The 23,734-nt window shown below is 44.1% G+C and overlaps 1 protein-coding gene across 1 annotated transcript in view; it reads right to left on the bottom strand.

The window, feature by feature from the left end:
• LOC144773660 (NACHT, LRR and PYD domains-containing protein 12-like) overlaps window positions 1–23,152 on the bottom strand; it is a 603,733-nt gene extending 580,581 nt beyond the window's left edge. The window contains exon 1 of the mRNA XM_078658808.1: window positions 23,117–23,152. The gene's annotated coding sequence lies outside the window, so the exon portion shown is untranslated. The remainder of the gene's footprint in view (window positions 1–23,116) is intronic.
• Between the last annotated feature and the right edge of the window lie 582 nt (window positions 23,153–23,734).

The raw sequence follows: 23,734 nt of genomic DNA on the forward strand, positions 1-23,734 counted from the left end.
TTTAAAAAATGACTTTAGAGTAAAAAAAAAATCTCTAGGTTGTCGATATTTAGTTTGTGATGATCAGTCTAATAAAATGTCACATATAGGGGCCGATTCTGATCTCGGTCGAAAGGGCTCCGAATCGGGTTCGGCATTAGCGGGTTGGATTCGGAGGCTGAATTTCCGTCTGGTTCGTACACGGGTCCAGACGTCGAAGTACAATGTAGACAAGTGCGAAATCTCCATCCGAATCGTTTCCGGGTCCAAACCGCTCCGTACGTCTCAGCCGTAAGCTAACCGTGGGGTGCAATGGAGGCGAATTCAGACCGATCCAGTACTATGCTCGATTCAGACAGGAGGATCGAGTCGGCGCTTCCGGCTCGCAATCGCTCCCGGAGCTGGACTCTGGGGTCCGCATTTGACCCCCTGTTACCCGCAGCCGGCTCGGACACAGGGGGAAACCAACACAGGCATGTACGGTGCGGATGGCACCGACCCGTACCCACTGTAGGGGGCGCACTTGTCCGCAACGTACCCATTCAGTCAATGGGAGCCCATGTACATATTGTACGACGGGCTCCCATTGACTTCAATGGGAGTCTGACCGAAACGAGTCTAACAGCATACGGCCGCATCGTACTTGCTCGGTCGGACTGTAGGAGTCCGGATCGGTTTGGGTGGAAAACAGCCTAGATCCGACTCGGTCTGAGTGCTTTCCGACCAAGATCGGAATCGGCCCCATAATGTTAAAATCTCCTCCAACAATAAGTGGGACATTGCTTAACTTGTGCACTTCTGTGGTAAAAAGAGACCAAAAATTGGGGTAATCAGTCGTCGGACCATTTACATTAACACCCATTTTTTCTGTATATAAGCCAAGACTTTATCACCAATATGTGTCTCTTGTAAGAAACAAATATCCATTTTATAACCACGTAAATAATCTAAAATTTTAGAACCCTTGACTAGATGTCTTAAACCTTTAACATTCAAGGATACAATTGTAATATTATTGAGATTAGCAAAAACTGAGAAAATAAAGTGCAGAGAAGAAAGAGATGACATTTGTTAAAGCAAAAAAGAATAAAAATAGCTCTAGAAAGGAACAATAGGGAAAAAATAAAAGTAAAGATATGTACAGACACAGAAAAAGACAACATTTAAACATTAATAACAATCTTGAAATGCACACATGCTTAGCAAGCATGACCGGACCATTTGTGCCCTGTAAAAAAAATTGAATTAATAGGTTAGCAGGAAAGAACAATGAGATTAATATACAGGTAGCAGTCTCATGTGTATCCATTGGGGGCTGTGAATGTTGATCCAAAAATAGACGGAGGTCTTCAGGACTTTGAGAAACCGTCTTTCTAAATTCACATAGGCGAAGGGTCAAAAATACCATATTTGAAGGCAAGACTTCGCAATTGTGGTTGAAGATCAGTAAAGTCTTTGTGAATTTTAACAGGTTCTTCTGCAAAGTCCTGATGTGTGAAGATTTTATTGCCATTAACCATTAACCATTAAAGAAGGAGTTTTACGTGCTGCTGTTAGTATCAATTCTAAGGTGCCGATTATGATCACGCTGGAAAAGCGCTCCGGACGGCTCAGTCCTGGAGGGCTTTCCGAGCGAATCGGGCTTCGGGCCTCTGTCCAACTGAGTACGATGCAATTGAGCGCTGACAGACTCGGGTCAGTCGGACTCCCACTGAAGTCTATGGGAGCCTGTGTAGTGATGCGTACACAAGACTCCCATAGCAAAAAAACAGGTGGTTGGGAAAAGCGGGCACTCTGTGGTGGGCACCCCGTGGTGCCCAACACGGTGTGCATGGTTGGATCAGGGAGATTTATGTGCACCCTTGAGACCGATTCAGAGGGCCCCGGGTAAATTGGGGCCTGCTACGGCCCCCCAATGGCTGTCTCCTAAAGCTTTTTTGTCTCGGATGCTCTGAGTTGCTCTGGCAGGTTGACGCTTGCATCGTACTTGGTCGTTCGGAAGCAGCTGTGTGCCTTATCAATTTCAAATTTCTCAAGAAACTTTATCTGTAGGAGGCCATGTAACAAATTCTCCAAGCATAACCTACAATCATTACCCTCCACGTCTTCTGGTAAGTTAAAAATACACAATTTATACTTTCTTTTACGAATTTCCAATTCAAGAAGAAGGTTAGACATAGGAGGTATTTTTGCTACAAGCTGTGAGAAACTAAGTTTAACTTTATTGTCCTGAATTTTAATTGCGTTGTCAGATATTTCCATTGATAGACTAGCCATGTCTTTTTGTAAATTTGTAATTGAAGAATCAATAGTATCTGTGCTAGAATGAATTACATGAATCTCATCAAGTAGTAACGCCAAAGAAGGTTCACTAGACTCTACCATTTTTGATTTAACCGGAGGTGGAGAAATATTTTGCTTCCTTTTGTTATATTGAACGTGTAGTTTTGCTCTCCATACTTCCAAAAATTAAAATTCTTCAACTAAATATAATATAAGTTTCAGGATATATTTATAAAAGGGAAGACCTACCAGGAGAAGGAGGTGCAGCAGCTAAATCTGACTGTGGGAGTGACTAGGCTACAGCCTCGCCCTTTCCAGAATGTTGCTCTGCCCCCCTGACTGGAAGACTCAGCTGTACCTGTGATAGAAGACCGATGAAGAAACAGGAGAGGAAACAGACTCCTTCTGCTGCGAAGAGGAACTAGACAAGCACCCCACTTGCAAGCAAAAGCGTTAAAATGCTACTGCCAGCATAATTCATTTTAATTCTGGCTCCTTAATTGCAGGAATCGACAATGAAGGGCAGACATGGTGAGGAGCTCATCAGGGTGTGGCCATCTTAACTTGTGCACTCGAGCAAATCTGGTCCTAAGCGTACTGTTTCCACGCTTCGTAGCTGGATTAAAACAGCGACTGCTTTGGCTCACCAAAGGGCGTGTCTTTCCTTTCCTTCTGAGGTTCAGGGACATTCTGAGGTTCCGTGAATCCTGAACCCGTTTAATAAAGGTTATCGTATCATGACCAATTTGATAACAGTGAACCGCAAATGACGAGCGCAGTATGCATGAGTGTTTTCGTCATGTTACACCGGCGGATTCACTATGCATTTGACGATTTCGTCTTGAACCCTTGGGTTCCATTTTGTGTACGGCAGCCATTTTGTGGGTTGCCCTCACATTAGACTGATGACTTCAGGATGACTGTGGCCATGCAAGTCTTTGGGACATGTACACCTTTGCTGACTCCTTTGTGACCTGGGCAAGCTGACTCCACTGCCTGAAGCCAAACCTGTTCGGCCAGGTTCCTCTCCCAGTGGCCGAATGAGATTAGTATCAAGGCGCAACATATCGTAAACCTTTCATCGCACACAAGCTATGCCTAATCTTACACACACCTGTCTCTGTTTCTTTCTTTATGACTAGTTTTACGAGGAGGAGGTGCCCGTTTTTATTGGGGGTCTGTCGATATCTGATGGAAATACTGGACCTTGCTGGGTGATTGAAACTGAAAGATGGGCTTGTCATCATGACTCTGCTTTTCCTTTGTAGTGAAAATATGTGAATGGTCAACTGTAAAATAAGGAATGTTTGCCTAAAGCATAATATTTTGTATAAAAAGGGAAGGTTGGCTTTGTAAGATTGAGCAGTCTCCTGATAACCTACATGCTGTTGTACTTCTAGGACCTCTGTTACTGGCTGCAGTCAATAAATTTGATCTCTGACGTCACCAAGAAGTACCCCGTGTCTCTGTACTCTAAGACAGGTGAATCCGGAAGACCAAGGGCGTTTCCCCTGGCGCCGCTGGGTCTAGAATACCCAGTTCTTCAGTTGGTGCCCAACTCGGGGCCGACTTCAGAGGTACCGGTCCAAGCCTGATGATCGTGAGGGGCTTTGTGTGAAAATTCTGGAGAAAGGCCAGCCACTTCATCGACCCCTGTATGTCGTCGTGGTCCGAAAGTCTTTGCTGCGAAGTTCCCTGCTTTCCGACGGCTACGAAGGACTGCTGCCCTGACTTTCGCCCTGTCTGGGAGCCTTTTGATGATTTGTAAAGCGAGACGATAGACGGGTCTTCTGGCAACGTCATCAATACCTCAGTTAAGTATGAGTGGAGCATCTCCCACTCCTTAGTTTGTTTTGGTATCCTTCGGGATCGTTTGTTTGGTACCTGCAGGCCCCAAAACCGAGGGACTCGTGTTTTCACGAGGCTATCGCATTCGATAATCCTTTGAAGTTTGAAGCTAGACTAGTGAGCAAAGATGCCTGGTCTTAGCAGACTTGGAAATTTGTTTTGTTTTGGTTGTAATAGGGATTAGCGATTGGAGGATTCGTGTCCGGTTCCTCCGATTGGAACTCGGACCTATGAATTGTATGTGAAACATGGAGTGGGCCCCATCGGTTATAATGACATCTGGGTAAAATATACCAGGAAAGACGGCGTCCTACAGTGGCCCCGTTATGGTAGTTTTGAAACTGAGATTTTAGATAATCTCGAAGTTAAACTGTTCAAGAAGAAAGCCTGGCCGGCAATGTTTGACTCTTTCCGCCTATGGCGAAAGGAAGCCAAACAGAAAGAAATTAAATTAGCGAAGAAGAATAAACGAGAGCGAGGTTTGTCAATGGTGCAAGCTGCTATAGCGTTTAGGGATAATGAGGAAGAACAGGAGAGCGAACAGATGCTTAGGGTTAGGAAGTTAGCGGTAGATAAATGCTACCGAGTTTTGCCACCTCAACAGCAAGATGAAAAGAAAGACGTAGAAAAAGATCCTTTAATGTCACACCTATTGAGTTCGCCACCCCCTTATGCACAGAGTGCTACGGCACCACCGCCACCTTTAGCTGCGCAACATCCGGTTGTTGTGCCACCTGCGATTCCGCCACAGCCAGCTCCTCTTCCGTTGGCTACTGTTCCTTTGGCGCAGCCTTCTCAAGGGCCGCCACCTTTGCCTTCTCCTTCATCTGCTACTCCTACGCCTATTTACACTACTCATTCAGTTTCGACCTTGGATTCTTCTACTATTGTTCCATCTTCTCTTATTCTTTCATCTTCTCCTTCTACAAGACAGAAAATGACTGCTGCTTTGTCTGGTTTTCTTTCTCCTTCATGGGGACATTTGAGTATGTCTCCTGTTAGTGAGCGTAGACAATCCCGTTGTCAGTTGCCTGACACAAATGAACTTACAGTTTTGGATCATTTGGCGCGTAAGTGTATTACGTATGCTTCTCGGTATGATCTTGAGAGTGTTATGGATGTCTTCCTTCAATGGGAAGAACCAAAGCAAAGGTACGTTTTTGAGATGATGTGTGTGTTCCTCCATGAACAATGGGTTGAGGAAGTAGGTAAAGCTCCTGATGAGTTGTATCGTATACGTTCGGAGTTTGCGAAAGGGACCGTTGTGGGTCCGAATGATGTTGGGAGAGCAGTTGCGACTATTTTGTCGTTTCGTAGTGACACTCCCTCTGAGCGATTGTTTCAGTCTGATTCGTCAGTTGAGAGAAAAGCGCGTCAATATCCGATGCGTGAGGTTCCTCCGGTTTGGAGACCTGCTGATGCAAACGTCGTTCCACCTGTTGTTGCACACTTTCAGCGTGTTTGGGTACATGTTCCTTGGAAGCATGTTGAAGTTTTAGCTATTAAACAGTCTTTGCCTGATCCGCGCAAAAATCCAGCGGGATACTATAAAGAGCTCACTCAGACTGTGGGTTCGTGCATTATGAATCTGGCAGATATAGATATGTTGTTTGGAAATGTTGTCCCACAGCCTATTTGGAGTAAGATTCAACATGCGGATCATGAGCAAGAATTGGGTGCTACGTGGGTCAATCTTCGTGCTGCGAATGAAAGACAAGTAGGAGGTGCTAAACCTGAAGATATTATTACTGAACTGCCTGGTAGGATTATTGATTATATGAAGACTTTGATGCCTGAAGTGCGCGTAAATTGGGATAAGTTGTCTGCGTGTAAGCAGAAGAAAGATGAAACGGTGTCTGACTTTTTGACGCGGTTTGAAGAGACTTTTGTGGATCACAGTGGTCAGGACATGACTACTGAGGGTGGCCAGAGATTGTTCGTTGACAAATTTGTACATAATTTGCTTCCTGATTTATGTAATAAATTGAAGGATTCTGAGAGTGCTTGGGCTGTTTCTACGTCAGCGCAGATTTTGGCCACTGCCCAGTACTATGAAAATAGACGTAAAGATGAGAAAGAGAAAGAGGATAAAAAGACTAAAGAGCTGAAGACTAAGATTCTGTTGCACCAAGCGTATCCGCCCCGTAATAATCAGTGCGATTATCAACAACCTCAGCAATATCAGAGAAACTCGCAAAGGTTCGAGCCTTCTCAACAGCGTTTTCCTGTAGGTCCTAATCAGTGTGCGTATTGCAAAGAAGAGGGTCATTTCAAGAGGAGTTGTCCGGTTTTGTTGCAGCGCACAAATGGTGCTTCTGGTGTAAGAGGTCGAGGTGTTCAGCAAGCTCCTAGAGGTAGAGGACGTGGTGTGTTTCCTCAGAATGCGCGTTCTTTGCCTCCACAGATTTCTATGAATAGCTTTTATCAGCAGAATGGTGCGTCTGGTAGAACACCACAGTACTATGCGGATGATTATTACGTCGAAGGTGAGAATATGGATGGTGATGATTGCTAGGACAGCCATAGACAAAGAGAGGGAGTTGTTTCAGTTCCAGTAGATCAGAGTGGACCCTATGTTGAAGTGAATGCATCAGGTGTGTCAGAACCTTTTCTGCTAGATACTGGTGCTACAAAGAGTTCTATTATGCACTCTAAACTCCCTGGCGCACCTTTGTCTGGTTTAAAGAATGTTTCAGTAGGTTTTTCTGGCGCCCCGGTTACGAATCTGTTTTCTAGTCCGTTGTCCATTTCTGTTGGACCTTGGGAATTTGAAGCACCCCTCATTCTTACGACAGGTTGTGGTGAGAACTTGTTGGGATTGGACTTGTTGAAAAGATTGTATGCAACGCTATATTGTTCCCCTTCAGGAGTACAGCTTACATTAGGTAAGAGAGTGATCTCTCCGATGTACATATCTAAAGATCGACTTCCACCCGAATTGTCTTCTCTCCCTGATTCTCTTTGGGCTACTGGTCCCAATGATGTGGGTCTTCTGGAGATTCCGCCATATGTTGTAATGTTGAAAACGAATGCTATATTGCCACGTATTCCACAATATTGCATTTCCAGTGATGGTGAAAGAGCACTTTTGGCGATCATTTATGATTTGATTGACAAGGGTGTGATTGAGGAAACGAGAGGTAATGTGTGCAATAGCCCTGTTTTGCCTGTTCTGAAAAGAACTGATTCTTCACAGCCTCCTGTATATAGGTTTGTCATCGATCTTCGTGAAATGAATAAGATTGTTGTTCCGCAATTTCCTGTTGTACCTGATATCACCGCCTTACTGACTTTGATTCCGGCTACAGCCACATGGTTTTCGGTGATTGACTTGAAGAATGCTTTCTTCATCATCCCGATTGCCGAGGAGAGTAGGGATATCTTTGGCTTCTCTTTAGGAGGCCGAAGTTTCCGGTTTAAACGCGCTCCTCAAGGCTATTGTGAGAGTCCATCGATCTATAGTCAGGCTTTGAAAACGCAACTTGATCTGTTTGTTTTACCTGATGGTGCTGCTCTTATTCAGTATGTTGACGATTTGTTAGTTGCGGCTGACAATGAAGAGATTTGTAAAGAGGCTACTTTGTCGTTGTTACGTCATCTGTCTGATTTCCATCATAAAGTTTCTCTTTCGAAGTAATAATATTGTCGACAAGAAGTAACCTACTTGGGTCACCTCTTATCGAAGTAGGGAAGGAAACTGACCCCAGAAAGAATTCAAGCTATTGCGAAAATGAGTGTGCCAACGACACAGAGAGAAGTATGTGCCTTTTTAGGTATTACATCATATTGCAGACAGTGGATTCCTAACTTCTCACTGCTCGCGAAGCCTTTGATAGTTTTTACTGTTAAGGATACTCCAAATCCTATTCCTTGGTCTGACGAATGTCAGAAGAGTTTTTCAGAATTGCACGATGCATTGTGTTCGGCTCCTGTGTTGGGTACTCCCGACTACAGCAAGCCTTTCACATTGTATATCCACGAGAGAGAGGGATGTGCATTGTCAGTTTTGACTCAACAGTTTGGCGATAAACAGCTTCCATGTGCTTATTTTTCGTCGACTTTGGATCCGGTAGCTAGAGCGTTGCCCAGTTGTTTGAGAGCTACAGCGGCAGCGGCTGTTTCAATTCGACAGTCTGCTGGTTTGGTGATGGACAATACCCTAATTGTAATGGTTCCACATGCAGTGGATACCTTATTGAATCGTACCAAGACACAGCATTTAACTACTGCTCGATTGTCAGGTTACAAATTGACCTTGTTAGCGAGCCATGTACATATTAAGAGATGCAACACGTTGAATCCAGCCACGTTGTTGCCGATTTCAGCTGAGACAGACAATGTTGACGAGCAACATGACTGTTTCCTTAGAACTGAGGAAGAAATGAAAGGGAGAATAGATTTGAGGGATACTCCTCTTCCAGACAGTGATGGTACATTGTGGGTTGATGGTTCGTGCTTCAAGCTTCCGAATGGTGTTACGACTGCGGCATATGCTGTTACGACTTTGCATACGATTGTTGAAGCTGCACGTATCCCACATAATTCAGCGCAAGCGGCAGAGTTGATTGCATTGACAAGAGCGTGTGTGTTGGCAAAAGGGAAAACGAGTGACCGTGTATACTGACAGTCAGTATGCATTCGGTGTGGCTCATAGTTTTGGACGTTTGTGGAGTGAACGTGGGTTTTTGACTTCTCATGGAACAAAGATCCAGCATGGTCAGTTGGTGAATGAACTCCTTGAATCACTTACTTTGCCATTACAAGTCGCGATTGTGAAATGCAGTGCGCATAAGAAAGTTACTGATGATGTTGGTCGTGGTAATGCGTTTGCAGACGAAGTCGCGAAAGAAACTGCAAGAGATGTGTGGAAAAGTAAATTTTGCCATGTTCTGTGTCCCTACGCCCCATCCATCATATGTTATGTATGCATGACCAATATGCATATGTTATTCCCCATTTCTGATTAAAGACGCAATTACAGTTGTGTCCACCTCTAATATGTTAAATTTCCAGTCCTCGTGAATACTACGAATATCAGGCCTATGTAGGTAATGTTGCCACGTTTCTCAGTGTGCACGTTATTCCATTATAAAGTCCCCGTTTCTAGGCCTCAAAAGGGCCCGGACCACAGATTCAGCTCCTGTCTCCCGAAAGCCTCGCTAAGGAGCGATACAGCCTCCACCTGTATCCTCGACCTTTCACTTACTTCCTGCCTTGCAGTGCCCGGTGCACCCCGGCTCTGCCTCTGAGTCTGCCAACAGTATGTTATAGTTCCAGCTATCAGTTCAGTCCTCCTCCTCTGCATTCCTAAGCTACTGAACTGCATCAATAGTTTCCGTCATTGTCTAGCCTTCTCGGCTCCACGTTAGAGAAATACTGTATTTAATGGTCATTTAATATTCTTCTTCACGCACTACATGTAGAATAATGCATGGTCCAGTCTTAGAGTCAAGTTAGCCTCTCCCCTCATAACTTCTAGTTTATATCAACATGTTCCCTAAACATTAGATACCAGATAGGGTTTAGGTACATGTCGCTCCGACCTTCCAGACTCTAGTCCCTGCTCCTAGCACAGAGTTCGTAGCCCCCAGCTTCTCCTAGTAACACGTCATTGCCAGTTTTTGCGCACCATTAGGTTAGAGGTCCCGGCTCCTTAGGTAGCCCCCTCCTATGTGTCCGCCCATCCATGACATATTCTGTTACGTTTTACATCACATGTCTATGTATACTCCCAGTTACACCTCTTTTTTCTGTTATCTCTCGCGACTGCTACACGTCACGCCTTCTGCTCCACCCACTGTTACGCCTACTGCAATGTAATGCTATGTGTTTGCGCTATGTATATAAATCAATGTTATGTTATTAAATGTTAGCGCGCTCATCCCAGACCTAGCCCCAGCAGCTGCTGGGTCACCCTATGCAGGTTGTCCTGATCCTGTCCTTATGCTGTAATAAACCTGCAGAAACTCCTACTACCTCGAATCTTGACTCTTATTTATTGAGCTATTCTGTTATTCATTTATTCATCCAAAAATAGGGTATTATTTATTTATTTACCACAGATGTAATGAGTCGAATGTATGTTGCAGGTCCGGCGAGATGGGTTCCAGATAGAAGTATGTGCGAAGATACGATTGAGAGCGTGAAATCCATCCAAGCTGAAGCTACAGAGAAAGAGTTGAATGAATGGAGAGAAAGTAAGGGTAAACTGGACTCGAATGGTTGTTGGGTTGAATTGTCAGAGCATCAGCGATGGTTGTTGCCCGACGCGTATGTGCTTCCAGTGGTTACCATGGCGCATGGGATGGCACATATCAGCATGAAAGGGATTTGCAAGTTGTTGGCCCCGGTATGGCAGAATGTAGGAATTCCCAAATGTGCAGAGAATCTGGTCAAGAATTGTTTGCTGTGTTTGATGTACAATCCTGGTAAGGGAACTCCAACTCCAGCTGGTCATTTTGCTCCTCCAACGTATCCGTTCGAGGCTTTGCAGTTAGATTTCATCCACATGGAGAGATGCAACAACCTAAAGTATGTGTTAGTGGTTGTTTGCTCTTTTTCTAGATGGGTGGAAGCTTACCCTTTGAAGGACAATACTGCCTTGTCCACAGCTAAAGCCCTTATCAAAGAATTTTTCCCTAGATTTGGATTGCCGAGAATTATCTGGAGTGATAACGGGAGTGAATTTGTGGGTCAAGTGATGAAGAGAGTATGTGAGGGACTAGGAATTCGGCAGAAGTTCCACGCTGCAAATCACCCCCAATCAGCTGGTTTAGTCGAGTGCTATAATGGCACCCTTAAATTAAAATTGGCCAAAATTCAAGCTAGCTCTGGTTTACAATGGCCAGATGCTTTGCCCCTAGCTCTACTGTCCACCAGAATGACTGCACATTCACAAATGGGTTTGAGTCCGTATGAGGTTGTGTTTGGCCGCCCGGCAAATATTTGGGGTGTGCCAAGACCAACAAGATTTAGTGAGCTCGAACATCCTGTGTTGCTCGATTACCTTTATGAATTGACGGCGTAACTGCGTGTCTTACACCAACAGGTTCGTGACACTTTGCCACAAGCTTCTGACAATCCAGGACACGCTATTGAACCTGGAAGCTGGGTCCATGTAAAGAATTTCCAGCGAACCAAGAACGAGCAGCCTCGCTGGACGGGACCCTCCCAAGTCTTGTTAGCAACCCGATCTGCAATCCGAGTGCACGGCAAGAAAAATTGGGTGCACGGCACCCATTGTAAACGGGTTCCGTTGCCCTTGCCGTACGACCGGTGGGTCCAGGAAGGACTTCAAGATTCTGAAACAGACATTGTGCCTCGGTTTTTGCCATTCAGCGATGCCCGTTTGACTGGTACGAACACTGAGCAAGAAAGTGACTATCTCCTTCAAGAAGCTGTGCCACCGTCGAACCGTTTGAACACTGTTGAGCCTGATTTACTTTTCCGAGAACAGACATTGCCTGGCAAAGAGCGCTATAATTTACGACCGAGAGTCGTGGACAAATGAAAATTCATTTTTTTCTATTTTTGAATGTGCAGCTCTCTCATCTGAGAAACTTGCTTATTTTTGTTTTTTGAACTGCCATCCGGTTTGCTGCTAGGGTCGTGGTTGCCGAAGTCTTTGGGGTGCAGCTGAAGACGTTAGGTCGACAGTTCTGGTTGGTCTAAGGGAGTTGCCCTGGACTGACAGAAGCATTCCTTAGCATAGAACACCCTACCACCACGGGCAGCAATTAGAGAGGATGGAGTTTTTCGAGATGGAGAGACCTGCACGGACGATTTTTAGACAGAAGTTATGCACATTGATCATAACGAAACGTTTTATAATACTGTGTTTGTTTTTGCTATTGAGTTTAATGATGTTTTTAATTGGCTATGTGACATTCTCTTTTCAAGTAACGTTTATGCCTACTACGCAACCTACACCTCCTCCTACTGTTTCTTCGCATTCTTTTCACCCTCTGCCTGAACATGAGTCCATTAGGAGAATGGAATTCGCTAATAATTCCTTTGTTCAGCTTCTGCACCAACACCAGCTAATAGTGAACACGACTAATTGTTGGGTGTGTGGCCTTATGCCCCATACTACCGATAGAGGTATTTCCCACCTGGTTCTGCCATTCAGCTACAATGGTTCAGTATGGGCATACAGAACGATGTTCCTTTTTGCTCGTGAAGCCAATCCCCTACGTTCTGTGAAGGATAATCCGAAGAATAGTGCTCTAGTTAAGGGAATAGTAGACATGATTAGAGGAATAGATTCCTATGAGACTATCCCGAGAGATGAGACTCTAGCATTTATCGGATGGAACGCTACCGGATATGGAGTTAGTCTGAGTGTTAACCAGCGAGCAAAAAGATCATCTCAGATTTGGATAGTACCCAATCAGGGTCACTACTGTCTGCAAGGTAATGGCAAGAATCTGAGAGCTCAGTTAGGGAAAAGTGTCTGCACTGTGACGTATGTTTTTGCGTCTCAGACTTCACCGCCGTTTTTAGCAGCTAACGGTACTTATTTCATCTGCTATGACAAGGCGTATACATGGTTGCCCCCTGACTTCTCGGGCACATGTTTTTTTCTTTCCTGCTGCCTCCCACTTTTACAGCTGCGGCAGATTACCATAAGATGAGAGTTGCTAGAGGTGTTTTCAATAAGGATGATACTGCAGGGCAAGAGTTGGGAGATTTCTTTAAGGGTTTTCTGCCATTCTGGGGACCGATGGCAAACAGCAGAAACATTCACCAATTGACGAGAGTGGTTGAGTCCACCATAGTCTAAACTGCCGGTGCCCTTAGTAACTTGACTGCTGAGCTCCAGTCGGATAGACTTATGACACTTCAGAATAGAGTTGCTCTTGATGTCATACTTGCCGATAGAGGAGGGGTTTGTAAATTGATCCAATCGAGCTGCTGCGTTTTCATTCCAGACAACGCTCCGACGGTTTTCCAGGCCATTTCAAAGCTACATAAGATCTCCGAGTCTGTACATATGGCTGAAGGAGATTGGTCACTGATGGGATGGTTCTGGGAACTGTTATCCACGTGGGGATGGAAGATTCTGATGGTCATTGGGATGGTATTAGCTATCCTTTTCCTGTTCTGTCTTTGCGTACAGTGTGCTCCTGCTATTTGTGGCCTTTGTGCTACTTCATGTACGAGGAGACCTGTCCAGAGAGAGTTACTAAGTACTAGGATGATGCTACAGCAACATCTTGATGATCTGATGAGTATAGACCTGGATTCAGATTGAAGTGAGTTTAGGTTAATTGCCTAATGTAAGGGCAAAAGGAGGGTCTGCGGTTCCGTGAATCCTGATCCCGTTTAATAAAGGTTATCGTATCCTAACGAATTTGATATCAGTGAACCGCAAATGACGAGCGCAGTATGCATGAGTATTTTCGTCATGTTACACCGATGGATTCACTATGCATTTGACGATTTCGTCTTGAACCCTTGGGTACCATTTTGTGTACGGCAGCCATTTTGTGGGTTGCCCTCACATTAGACTGATGACTGCAGGATGACTGTGGCCATGCGAGTCTCTAAGGACACGTACACCTTTGCTGACTCCTTTGTGACCTGGGCAAGCTGACTCCACTGCCTGAAGCCAAACCTGTTCGGCCAGGTTCCTCTCCCAGTGGCCGAATGAGATTAGTATCAAGGCGCAACATATCGTAAACCTTTCATCGCACACAAGCTATGCCTAATCTTACACACACCTGTCTCTGTTTCTTTCTTTATGACTAGTTTTACGAGGAGGAGGTGCCCGTTTTTATTGGGGGTCTGTCGATATCTGATGGAAATACTGGACCTTGCCGGGTGATTGATTGTGGGCTGGACAAACTGAAAGATGGACTTGTCATCATGACTCTGCTTTTCCTTTGTAGTGAAAATATGTGAATGGTCAACTGTAAAATAAGGAATGTTTGCCTGAAGCATAATATTTTGAATAAAAAGGGAAGGCTGGCTTTGTAAGATTGAACAGTCTCCTGAGAACCTACATGCTGTTGTACTTCTAGGACCTCTGTTACTGGCTGCAGCCAATAAATTTGATCTCTGACGTCACCAAGAAGTACCCCGTGTCTCTGTACTCTAAGACAGGTGAATCCGGAAGACTAAGGGCGTTTCCCCTGGCGCCGCTGGGTGTAGAATACCCGGTTCTTCAATTCCACTGGGGCGGTCTCTTCCTCATGGGCAGCTTTTAAGGAGTCTTCGCTCAAAGATATATGCACAGCAGCCATTTGATCTGACCATCATACCTTTCCCATTTTAAATTACTATTGGGTGAAGTTTACTCCACTTGCTTCAGATCATATGTGCTTTCTGCAGTGGAATATGTTTATTTGTGTGTTTCTGATACTGGTGTCTTGAATAAACACATTGGGGCTGATTCACAAAGGTAATGTTATACTTACATAAAAAGATGTTTTTTTTATGTGTGGAGAGTCAAAACTCGTAGAGATGCTACTTGTAAATCCCTTTGTGAATAGTAAACAAGCACAACTGTACACAAAAGGAGAAGTTTATCTTTGTGACTCATTCCCTGGGTGTTGCATTGTTTCTGTCTCTTTTGATTTTTTCAATATGGCTTGGGTGTACGCTCATGACGTAAGGACTGTGGCAACAAAGACAGAAGAGGTAGGTAACGACTCAGTTACTTACCAGTAAACTTTTTACTCCGAGTCATAGTCTTCTTTGCCACACTCCTGCGTTAGTTCTCTTGTTCCCTGAGGGTGGGGGCAATGTTGGTGTGGGCATCATAGTAATAGTTTTTTGTATTTTTACAGGTGAATGCTGTGCACGAGTCATGAGGTGCTCTCGACTTAAGGACTGTTGCGAGGAAGACTATGACTTGGAGTAATGAAGATTACCGGTAAGTACCAGAGAAACTACGCCCCTCATTACCGTGAATCTGCTCTCTTTCCACAGTCTTTACATTACCTCCTCAACCATTTCTCGTCCCATTCATTACTAGCTGCTATTATGGTGAGAGAAACTCACCAAGGTCACCCTTAGCAAGCACCTCTTTCTTAAGCTTTCTTTTTTTTAAATAACCTCCAACATCTTTATCAGGGGGACAGATTTACCTGGGCATTTCTTTTCTAAATAGAGCATGGCTTCGGGACTGATAGTGGGCATTTGAGAAAGTATTTATGTTAACCTGAGCGCCCGTCATGGGCTGCATTTAACATAAAACCGATGACCCGAACGCTCGCCCGGGATGGGCTGTGTGTGCGCGCTGAACACACAGCACAGCGCGCTCGGGGGGACAGAGGTGCGCATGCGCATGCACCTTACAGGGACTAGTTCTTACCACTCATCATGATTTAACAAGCCTCTATAAAGACTCCTACATAAAACAAGCATTGGCATAGCCAATTGGTCTCACCTTTGGGACCTTATAAGTGTTTAGCCATGTAACAGTGAATGTTGTTGCAGTAAGGATATTGTGCTGCATAACTAAACACTTATAAGGTACCAAAGGTGAGACCTATTGGCTATGCCAATGCTTGTTCTTCAGGTAAACCTCCTGTGGTCATGTGACAAACCCTCATTAACAGAGCAGACACTCCCTTTAGAAAATATATTTTCTTTCCTGCAATGACATGCTCACATGTTATCGTGTTGGTGCTTTCATTTACCAACCCAATGCATTGTGGGACTTGTATTGTTGATTTATTCCAACTAACTCAATTGGACAAACCCAACTGAAAGTAATAAATAGTTAAAGGTAGGCGTAGGACAGTAACCCAGAGCACTTGACATAAAACCGCCTCATAACATGAATTAGAATGGTGGCATAGAAAAGCACACGCACTTGAGCTTTAATCTGATAATACGACTTCCCAAACCCTGCGAGGTTAACAGCATAACTGTAATAAAGTGACATTTACAAACTGTGTATATCGAATGCGTGAAAGCGTGCTTCAGAAGGCAGCTCCTGAAACCTCAGAACCAATGAACTATCATTTATGAGGTTTTTTTTAGAGGAAGGAATGCACCAGCAATACAATGGGAAGGTGAATGACATGTTACAGGCCAATAGTGAGATCAATGTACAAAACACTGCATGTAAAAGAAGCAAGGCCGCATGGGGAGGTGAAGGACAGTCTGAAAGATACCTCAATATACCAGCTCGATGCCAGCCTCACGTAGCTCCTAGAGGACTTGCCCGCTCTCTGAGGAACTGACAGCTTCTATCTCCAAATATTTAACAAACAAGCAGTGGCAAAGACCATCATTGGGGCTTTGTATAGCGAACTGGAAGTCACTATAACATGCAGCAGGTACCACACAAGCATCAGCAGTACAAGCTTCCATCAAACACAGAAGAGGTATAGCAGGGGTAGTGCAAGTTATACAAACACAGATCTAACACTGCACAAGTTTCTCACGCACATGGACAGTAGCATAGGCACGGCTGTTTGCCAAGCTCCCCTCGCACACAGATTTATTACAGTGCAGGCAGCAGAAGCAGGAGACCCTAAAACAGAAGAGGTGCAGCCTGGGCACGAAACAATATATAACAGGGCACCTACAACTGGCGGTCATTGGGACGAGGAAAAGTGAACACGATAACAAAATTATGAGGTCTACGTGAAAGAAGAGGGATACATGAATGCCGCCCCCTCTCAACTCTTCTCACAATGCCCATGTGCCTTGGCAAGTATCCACAGTACACTCACAGTACAACAGCCTTTGAAATCAGGAAGGTGCTCCCTATGCTTAGTACACAATGCTTCCTACAATGGAGACAATGTGATGCCGATTTCACATATAGAACAAGTAAACAAGTTAAAAATGCAAGTGCCGTCAGCTGCTTGAAGAAATAAACAAGTCGGAGGGGTGGGGGGAGTGAAATGAAATGAAATGAAAAATTCTTTATTGTGTAGTTAATAAAAACCATTACAATGTAAGATGCAACATTGACTTAAAATGGATCAGAGAAAGCACGTTCTTATAGAATAATAACACAAACATTGATTTAAAAGGTAAACATAATGGTACTGGTATAAAAAATTGTAAATGCTGGTTCAAAGTCTATAAAATACAGGTTAAAAAGTTCGTGGAAATCAAATTTGTAGTAGGTCTTGACACAATTTCTGTTTTTTTTCAAAATTGATAACATATTTAATTATTCGACAGATAAATTGAGGGTCCGCCGAGTCCAACACTTGGACTATGGCTGAGCGGCATGTGCGGATTCCTAGTTTGTTAAATTTTGCCTTGAGCAGGTGCCGATGTTCACTGTCTAGTTGCGGGCAAATGCAGATCAGATGAATGAGATCTTGTACCGCAGCGCCACATAAGCTACACTCCTTTGAGCCTGGTGTCTTCCAGCCCGGTTGGTCAGCATTTGTAGGCAAATTACCCATTCGTAGGGTTAGGTATTTGGATTTCAAATGTGAGGAAAAGGCTAGCCCTAGATAGGGTGCCGGGGCCAGCTTCTTATATGATTGGATTATCATCCAGGAGTGTGAGCGTTGTCTCAGGATTGTTTTATCGTCAATCAGCGAGTGCCAATTAGCTGCCTTTTTTGTAGCCTGTTTGAATAAAGACACGGGTAGCTGCTTTTCCCACAAAGACGCCAGCGCTGTGGTTTCTAGGGATGATTTTAAATACTTTGCATGCTGGGAGTTTGAGTTGCTTTGCATGGCTTCCCAGAGAGCAAGGTTTATTTCTATCTCACGGTTTCGCCACACATTGTACCAGAATCTAACTGTGTCGTATTTTTTTGCAATGTTTGACACTTCAATCCAAATTCAAGCCGAACCTGGGCGGGTGAGGCGTCGCATGGCAATCTGAATATGCGTTTATACACCCTTGTTTGGATTTTGTTCAAGAGCGGCGCGCTCTTTCCACAATGAACCACACTGCCGTAAGCTATTGTTGGAAGTAGCTTGGCTTTGATGACTGTTAAAAGGGGGGTGAACAAGGGGCCCTTAAGTGATTTTGATAAACTGCTGAATGCATGGAGTAGCGCTGTGCCTTTCTTCTCGATGTCATTGAAGTGCGCAGAGAAGGTGAACCGTGTATCCAAGTATATTCCCAAATACTTATAATTATCCACTACTTCCAATTTGTTATTGTCAATTATAAAATTCTGTACTTTTGGGCGACGGTGAGTTATAATCAAGTGCACACACAGGAGACAACTCTTGCAGCTGGGCGTGCTTGAGCCTTCAGGCTTGAAGAAGTAAACAAGTGGGAGGGGTGGGGGGAGTGCACGCTCGCGCGTGCTCGCTAAGCATCAGCTGTTCGCTCTTTATCCAAGCACACACTCGTGCTTGTGGCGCACTGCTGCGCACTCCCGCAAGCTGTATGCCGCCACAAGCACGAGTATGTGCTTGGAAAAAGAGCTGTACGACGGCTAAAGGTCTCCTATGCAGCACATGCACGCTGCGTAGGCGAGACCTAAAAAAAAAGGAAATACAATAATCTTATCTTGTGTAATGCAATCTGGTGCTCATATAAGCACTCCAATGTCCCCGGGACGATTTTGTGCTATATGTTTTTTTTTTTAAAGCACTATGATTCGGCCAGCGTTGACCGGGTCAGATTGCTTTTTTTTAAAAAAGTTAAAGAAATAGTACTTGAAACACAGTGTGAGCAACAGATGACGAGCAAGAGGAGCCTAATTGAACTTAATCTGTACTTGGTCTGTGCATTACCGAAAGAAAAGGAAATGACGCGTGTCAAGCACTTCTCAACTAGCAGGCAGCAAAGAAGAGTGATAGGGATGGAAATGAATGGGAGGCAATGGATGGGTTCCAAGCCCGTTATAGAACGCAGAAGTATCAGAAGCGGAAGCGCCTGTATTACCGCATGCTCATGGAGGCGCGACCTCAAAAGCATCTAAATTCCATATATGGAAACACAGTGTCTTTTTGTTCATTCTATGCACACACTAAGAATGTACATTTGGATTCCGAACATTTCTTAGCTTTTGACCCAGATAGTGAAGAATGCAAGGATTAGCTGTAATGGAAGGAAAACACATTAGCAACTAAGATGTCTTACCCAAAGGAGGTCTTGAAAACTTTTCAAGACCACACCATGCCCACCCATCTGAAAACTGTCATGAATACTTCATGGCTGTGAGTACACTGCTGAGGAAGTGTGCCTACATTCACCAACTGAGAACTGAGTGGTCTTATTGAGACAACAGGGAGTCAGCATTCTTTATACAAAGACCCCATCCAAGCCTTACTGGACCATGCAACAGACTAGAGCCCCCCTTCTAGAGGCGAGCCAGGCCTGCACACATGGGCTTGCACCTGAAGGGTCAGCATGGGTGCAATCCACCAGTTTAACCAATTTACTAACACCAGCACACTTGGTATTATACCCATAGTTTATGTCCTCCGCTTTTGTACATATTTAAAAAAGAAATCTGGGCTCAAATCTGACCTCCCAGAAGAGATGGAAGTTAGAAGAGTCTATCACCTTTACTTATGATAAGTTCATTTCACAAATAACTACAAGACTCCACAGTGGGAACCATTCTCCAGTATGCCCACGCCTACCTCTATCAATGTGTAATTCTATCAGACGAACCCCTGTTTATCACATATTTTAATTTAAACTTCTCTTTAAAAGGTCAGATTTATTCTTAAATAAAAATAAGTCATCAATTGTAGTCAATAAATGTAAAACAATGTACGATACAACTTTTATAGAGAGTAAACAATTGAAAAACGAGTCAAAACTGTTTATTTGCTAATTATCTTACACAACAGTGATGTCCAAAAGCTTAAATTAATTGCTTTTTGATGTCTAAAAGCTTAAATAAATTGCTTTTTATTGGCTCGCTGTGGCAACCAGCTATTAGAAGTGCACTGGGACATGACCGTAAAAATACCTCCCAGAAGAGTGGGGATGATATTCAGAAACACATTCATTTACAACCCCTGCCACCTAGTCCATCACTTGTAGCATAATTTGTAATTGTAACAAAAACGTCGATAATAGTTGACACGGACAAAGGTTCAAAAATGGATTGCATGGTTGAATGCCTCACCGGACACTGCATAGGATAACGAGACACCGCACTCAGTTTTGTTTCAGGCATTTAAAGACTCAATTCATTTGCTCAAATTAAGTAAACATCTCTAATTACAAGAATTCAGGGAAAGCATTTATCATCAGATGGAAATACAAACATCAAATTCTAAAATGGAATAGAAAAACCTGTGGAATGACTATGGGGCATGTTATCAAGAAGCTGCGAAAAATATCGCAGCGCGCGCTTAGCGCAAATATTTCCATCGCCAGCTATCGCTGAAATATATCACTGTGCTAACGCTGTATTAGCAACAATTAGCGCCATGGTGATATATATTCCAGGGATAGCGGAAGGGAAGGGCCAACATCGTGAGAAAAGCAGCGATGTTGCATGGGGAAGGTGGAAAACCTTGCTGATACGACCCTGTGGTCGTATCAGTATAATCCACCCCCCCATGTTAGGTATTGCTAACTCCTGATATTAGCAGGTGTTAAAAGAACGGCGATGATCCCGGTTAGTGTGACTTATTACATTTCTAACGGGAGCCAGGGCCTCCATGCTAGTAGGCGATAGGCCTTTCAGAGGCTGCTTTTCAGGTCTGTTGGTCGGGAACACCTACTTTGCATGTCATTAGCGATCGCTTTCGTCAGAAAGCTGTCGCTAACTGCTGTTAGCGACAGCTTGCTGACAGGGCGATATAAATATTGCCGCTTTAGCGGCAAAAAGTGCTGCTAAAGCGGCGATAAAGCACTTGGTAATATGCCCCTATGTTCGTGGAAACATTCACACCAATTTGGGTTTACATCAAAGACACTGTTCTCAAAGCAGGAGCAATTTTAAAGAGGCAGTGAGACTTGAGACAAAATACCTTCTTCCAAAGCATCTCCCTGCTGTGTGAACAAAACAAAAAAAAACTGAAAATTAAGTTTCAGGACGTCACTAGGAAGTCCTGAATGAATGAGGTATGTTTCTTCTTACAAGAAGTGTTTAACAAGCGTGGGTGCATTGCGCTAACAGTGGGAGGGTTGAGGGGAGTGCGGCCCAGAGCCACCAAAGCGTTTCCCTTACAGGAGCGAGCCAGGGGCACCATGTGTTTGCAGTAATTACTAACACATGGCGCTGCGCGCTCCCGCAAGGGAATCGCTGTACATGCACGTGTTGCCATTGAAGGCAATAGAACACGAGCACGTTTTACCCTGAAAAAGGCAAATGATGGCTACAGGTCTCTTTCCTATGCAACGCATGCACGCGGCGTAGGCGAGACCTAAAAGGAGGGAGGAAAGGAGGGAAGTAAGTAATAGGATGAGGAATAAGACATCAGAGTTATGAAGATTACCAGTGAGTAATCCAGGCATTACCTCCTCATCCATTCCTCGTCCCATTCCTTTCTTAGTAGAGAAGTGTGGCTCACTGGTTAGAGCAGGCAGACCCTGAACCAGGGTTCGATTCCCGACGCGGCAGGGTGTTGAGCTCAAATGTCCACGGACTCGATAATTCTCGCATCGGTGCCTCGTCTAATCATGGGTTCACACTCTGCAACTCTGGGCATTAAGCTTGCTTAATCTCCACAACGGCCCCCCCGCGGCGGGATGCCTGGCTTTCACCTTGGGGATGCCCTGTAGGGGCTATCTCACAGGGAAAAACCAGGACGGGTTCCCAAGGCAAGCGCGGAGATACCCCTTCGGGGGTCGATTCTGGCGCTATATAAGAAATGCAATAATAATAATAATAATAATAATTGCAGAAATACTGAAGCATAACAGATAAGAGTTGAGGGAATTCAAGCAACAACAATTTTAATAAATGAAAACCTGCATGCATCTGCCAGGCGAGGGAATACCAGCTCTATCTAGGTTTAAATGTAAGAATGGCAGCTCCACATCCAATGCTGACCCCTGAGACAAGCTCTATGTGTGATCATCAACAACAGTGGAATGAGAGGCCAGGCCACTGCAGCACAAACATCAGAGGAGGGGGCGCCACCCCCCAGCCCTAGAGGAGCCGCCCCCCTGGCTGGAGATCCCTGAAAGGAACCAGGCCACTCAACATGAACTTTTCTATATAAAAAAAGAGATTACCTCCTTAATCCAACAGATAACATGGAAAGAGAAATGTTTCCCTTTGTTGACCTGGCTGAAATTGACAAGAAAGGAGACATTCATTCTAAATTCAGTCGATCCGGACTAATAATTCTTAACTGCTCTTACCACATCCAAGAGATTCAGAGTTAGAGGAAGAAATAGAATAACACATTCCTGTGATCTGGGAAAGATGGAGTTCACTTCAGGAATAAATTGGGGACCAACCTTTAGAGCAATACTGTCCTCAAATATCCTTAGAAAGGGGGGATAACTGCAATTAGTAAGTAATGGGACGAGGAATAAGGAATTGAACAAATGAAGATTACTGGTAGGTAACCCAGGCATTTTACCCATTCTGCCCACTTACCCTTGCTGACTTTTCCACCAGTCTGTCTGTTTTCTCCTTTGATTCTGCCCCCATTTCTCTTAAGCTGACTGCTTTATTCTAGTATATCTTCTTTCTCTTTTCCCTGTTGCCGTCTTACCTTCAGTCTTCCCTTCACCCCAGCCCAATTCTGAACTCTATTCGTTCAGCCTGCCCACCCTAACCCTGCTCTGCCAGCTCTACCCCCTCTACCCATCCCTCCATCTCTCTCTTGAGTTTTCCACCCTCCTTTGCTCTTCACTCATCTTTCAGTTTTAATTCTTGAATCATGAGATGGGAGGAGGAGAATCGTGTCCAGGCGGTCACATGACCTGATGGTCACCTGATGTACAAACAGCCGGGTAAATAGTGCGAGAGGTGGGTCATTGAGCTGGCAGGTGGGCACACAGAATCTTCCTTAACATGAAATTACAATGACAAGTACCATAACAGGATGGTTTAGGACGCTCAATCATTTACAAAAAACGTAAATTATTTTTCCTCGTATCCTTAGGAATATAAAGGAAGTGGAACTTAATGCATTTATCTCACCTTCCACGTTTGCTCCACATGATTTGTCTTTATTATTGGAGTCTGAAAAAAAAAGAAGAGAAAATCCTTAATACTAATTTATCAACGTAGTATACAATATATATCATACAACAGGCCAATATTTTGGAGGCGAGTCTTGGTAGCTGTAATAGGTATTTTCTCAGAATATCTTTGTCCTGAATGCTGTAGACTTTATATGTTTGTATCTTGTATCTTCTTCTCTTGTAAGGTCCTTGTCCAGCCTTCCTTATCTTCTTTTACTTCTAAGCTTCTCTCTTATGTGGGACTGGAGACCCTCAGAAAAGAAACAAGGTCAGGAAAGTTTCTCTTCTATGCCTTTCCTATGTAATTCCTTGTGCTTTACTTTCACCTTTCTTCTTTTTGTTCTGTCTTTTCCTATTTCTCTTTCACTTATGAGAGTACTCTGGGTATATTATCTCACCCTGTCCTCCTTTCTCTGTTACAACTACGCCCCAAACCGCAATGTAAACAAAAAAAACATAAACGTCATTGAAGTCCCAATCTTGCCAAGCGTCTCTCACTTTTTTAGTAAAACACAAATGAATCAGCCACTTTGTTGGGCCCACATACCATGGAGTTTCTCTCACTCCTAACTAA

Source organism: Lissotriton helveticus, chromosome 8 (assembly GCF_964261635.1).
Source record: "Lissotriton helveticus chromosome 8, aLisHel1.1, whole genome shotgun sequence".
Lineage (NCBI taxonomy): Eukaryota > Metazoa > Chordata > Amphibia > Caudata > Salamandridae > Lissotriton > Lissotriton helveticus.